Here is a 4,034-nt window from a genome sequence, read left to right as displayed (position 1 = left end):
AAACTAATACATTTTTGGTGGAGCTGTGAAGTGGTATAACCATTTCAGAAAGCAATTTGGAATTATGCAAATAAAGTGACTAAAAGGTCCATACCCTTTGAACCAGTAACTCTATTGTTGTTATTCAATCATGTCCAAATCTTTATGACCCCATAGGCCAAACTGTCCATGGAATCTTCTTAGCAAAGATACTGGCATGGTTTGCCATTCCCTTCCCCCGTGGATTAAGGCAAACAACGGTTAAATGACTTGCCCAAGATCACATGGTTAGTAAGTATCTGAGGCCAGATTTGAACTCGGGTTCTCCTGATTCCAGGCCCAGTGCTTTATTAAACTAAGACATCTAGCTGCTTAAAAATGAGAACTCACCGTTGTTTCTTTCCACAGAAATCTTTAATAGAAGGCAAAAGATTCATAAATCTGAAAGAAACCAGAGCATGTGACTCCATTACTTGGTTTATATCCCAAGAAAGCCAGCATTAAGAAGAAAGTCCCCATATACTCCAAAATATTTACAGCAGTACTTTCTGTAATAGCCAAGAATCGGAAACAAAGTTGATGCCCATCAGTTGGGAATGGCTAAACAAAATGTAATGGAATGTTACTATGCTATAAGAAATGATGAGCATAGAAAAGAATAGAAAGATTTGCATGAACTGATACAAAAGGAAGCAGAGCCAAAAAAAAAAACCCCAAAGAATATATACAGTAACTGCAACAATGTAAATGAAAAGAGCAAATAGATACCCTAAAATCCAAAGTAAATGTAACAAACTTATAAAGATCAAGCAGTACTCAAATGAGCAGATATGAGAAGATACCTCCAACCTAACCCTACGTAGAGGTGGGATATCTATCAGTGTCACACATTGTCCATGTTTTGGGATATTTTTGATACATCAGTCAGTTGGTCTGACTTTTTCCTCTCACTCTAAAAAATACTGCTTGTCATGTGGGATTGCTGTCAGGGAGGAGGAAGGATACTTGGGATTACTATGGTGATGTAAGAAATGGAAAATATTAATAAAAACTTATTTTTTTTTAAAAAAAAGAACTACTATATCAGATTGTGTGCCATCCTGGGGAGGGAGGTGGAAAGGGAGGGGGAGAAAAATTTAAAACTCAAAAGCTTATGGAAGTGATTGTTGATAAATCAAAACTAATAAAAAAGAACTGATGTTTCAAATACTGTTATTATATGGGACAAAAATTGAAAACATCATCTTCTTTGTCCAATTGATTGCTCTTTTCCCTAAATACTTCCTTTTCCTTTTTTTCACTCTCAGTTGCCTAGGGTTTTTTCTCTATCTACTTATTTTTTTTTCTTCTTTCAAAAACGTTTTCTTTATCTGGTTGTTTGTGGGTGACTAAATTATAGAGTCACAAATGCAGAGCTGGAAGGGTATCAAACCCCTCATTTTAAAGACAAGGGAAATGACGCCCCCAAATTGTGAAATTATTTGCTCAAGATCTCATAGCTTACAAATTAGTAAAGCCAGGATTTGAACCCAGGACCTCTGCCTCCCGACCTGGCATGCTTTCTGTCCCACTCTGCTTCCTCTTTTAGACTATCCACCAAGTTCTCCAGCTGTCTCTGTGGCTCTTTCCTACCAGCAATTGCCAGACCCCTTTATTTCTGCTCCATTACCCTGGCTTCATAAGTGCAGTTCGTGCTTAAAATTTTTTTTTACACGAAACAGTCAATAAATCCACAGTGCTTCAAATACCAGGTGCTAAACTCCTGTGGCCGCCAAAGTTCCTTCATAAGCCTATAGCTGCAGATGGAATAAAGTCAAATAAAATGTTTGCTGCTCCCCAACTCTCCTGCTATCTCCCTGTTTAATCGCTGCAGGTTCCATTAGATTTGAGCTGCTTAAGGATCTCCCTGCTGGGTTTCCTTCCAAGAAGAGAATGATTTTAAAGGGAAACTGTTGACCTGGAATTCTGGTACTCAAGTAAGGAAATTCCTCATGGAATCAAACACTATGGTAATAAAGATGAAAAGTTAGTGCCCACACACTAACACAGTGCAGATAAATGGCAGCAGGAAGCTAACTCGACCTAAAGTCTCCTCCTTCCCCTCTCTCTCCTCTCCCCTTCTTTCTCCCTTTTCCCTCCCATCTACCCCTACATACCCAGCCACGTCAGGCAGGCATTGCTCATATTAGATTCTCAAAGCCCATTAAAAGCTGCGCTATCTGCAGAGAAAAGCAGGGAAGGAAGAAACAAAGCTTCCTCTCCCCCCCACCCCCACCCCTGTTTCATTGTGAGGCTTTCCCCTCTTTTTCTATTGTCTGTGTCAGCCCAACCATTGTGACTTACAAAAATAGCTCAGATCTGTAGAATGCTTTTCCAAACAGTATTTATGGTATTTCAAGCACCTTGACATTTAAAATGATAAGCAGAATAGTCAAGTCGTTAACATTGATTGAGCCCCTACTATGTGCCAGGCACTGTGCTAGGTGCTGGGGTTACAAAGAAAGCTAAAAGACGGTGTCTGCTCTCAAGGAGCTTACAGTCCAATTGAGGAGACAACATGTAAACAGCTATGCAACTATGCACAAACAAGATACACATTAGCTAAAATGGGAGCCATCTCAGAAGGACGGTGCTAAGATCAAGGAGAACTGGGAATGGCTACAAATGAGACTTCAGGTGAAACTGAAAGGAAGTCAGGAAAGCCTGGAGGTGGAGATGAGGAGGAGAGAATTCCAGGAATGGAAACATCCCCAGCTGGGAGATAGCACATTCCAGAAACACTGAGGAAGCTGCTACCACTGGGTCATGGTGCACGGGGAAGGAGACATCACATTTTTCTAGCACTTTTTGGAACAAAGTGTTTCCCCCACAATAGCTAATGAAGGAGGTGGTACAAATATTACTGTGCCAGGGCAGCTAGGTGGTGTGGTGGATACAGCACTGGTCCTGGATTCAGGAGGAACTGAGTTCAAATCCGGCCTCAGACACATAACAGTCACTAGCTGTGTGACCATAGGCAAGTCACTTAACCCCCTTGCTTAGCCAAAAAAAAAAATGTTGCTGCCCCAATATTAGTGAAGAATTGGAGAGGGGCTGAATGAGATGCTCAAAGTCACGCTGGTAGACAGCAATCTCAGACTCTTGCTTTTTATTATATTTTTAAGTCAAGTTGACTCCAGGCCAGTGGAGGTCACATGTATGGTCCCATGGAACCACATCTTTAGTTTTAGAAGTGAATGGGAATCATAGCAAAGAAATGGAAAGAAAATAGATGACTATCAATTGGAAAATGCCTTACACGTAGCGGCATGTGAATGTAATAGAACATTATTGCCCTATGAAAAATGATAAATATAAAGAATTCAGAGAAACATGAAAAGACATCTATGAACTGATGCAGAGTCAAATAAGCAGAACCAGGAAGACAATATGTACCAAGTATGTAATTGGGAGGAGTAGGGAAAGGAACTTAATGTTATGTAATTATAGTGATAAAGTTTTTCCCTGAAGAAGAGAGGAGAAAATGTACCTCCCTCCCTTTGGTCAGGAAGTGGGGGAACTATAGGTGTGGAATATTTAATATGCCATCAGACTCCATATGTTGCTTAATTTTGATGAAGTGCTTTTTTTTACCTCTCCTTATTTCTTTGTTGTTATTGTTATAAGAAATGACTCAATGGGTAGAAAATGAATATATTAAAATGAAGGTAATTTAAAAAATGTGTCAGCATTTTTAAAAGAAAGAAAAGAAACGAGTTGTATGTGGTTGTTAGTGTGATAGGCAGCTCTTGAGGAAAGTCTCCTCTCCAGAAATCTGTTTTTATGGAAAAGATGAATTAAGGGGTGGCTCTTTGCTTTATAGTTGGCTACCCTTGAAACTAGGAATACCTGGGTTCAAGTCCTACTTCTGACATATATTGGCTGTGTGGCTGTGAGCAAGTCACTTAACCTTGCAATACCCTGAAGGCCAGAAGTATCAAACACAGACAGTTCCAGGGAAATATGAAGTCCTCAACATTCCTGAGTGAGACAAAACCAAATTAAAATGTAACTAG

The 4,034-nt window shown here is 39.8% G+C and overlaps 1 non-coding gene across 1 annotated transcript; it reads right to left on the bottom strand.

Moving 5' to 3' along the window:
- Positions 1–331: 331 nt before the first annotated feature.
- On the bottom strand, positions 332–439 carry LOC144456096 (U5 spliceosomal RNA). The gene has a single exon (XR_013484998.1). It is a non-coding gene; the product is annotated as a U5 spliceosomal RNA (small nuclear RNA).
- Positions 440–4,034: the final 3,595 nt, after the last annotated feature.

This window comes from Phascolarctos cinereus, unplaced genomic scaffold (genome assembly GCF_003287225.1).
Source record: "Phascolarctos cinereus isolate Bilbo 61053 unplaced genomic scaffold, phaCin_HiC Scaffold_2;HRSCAF=192, whole genome shotgun sequence".
Lineage (NCBI taxonomy): Eukaryota > Metazoa > Chordata > Mammalia > Diprotodontia > Phascolarctidae > Phascolarctos > Phascolarctos cinereus.
The sequence above is the reverse complement of the archived record's forward strand: the minus strand, read 5'-3'. Positions and strand labels throughout refer to the sequence as shown.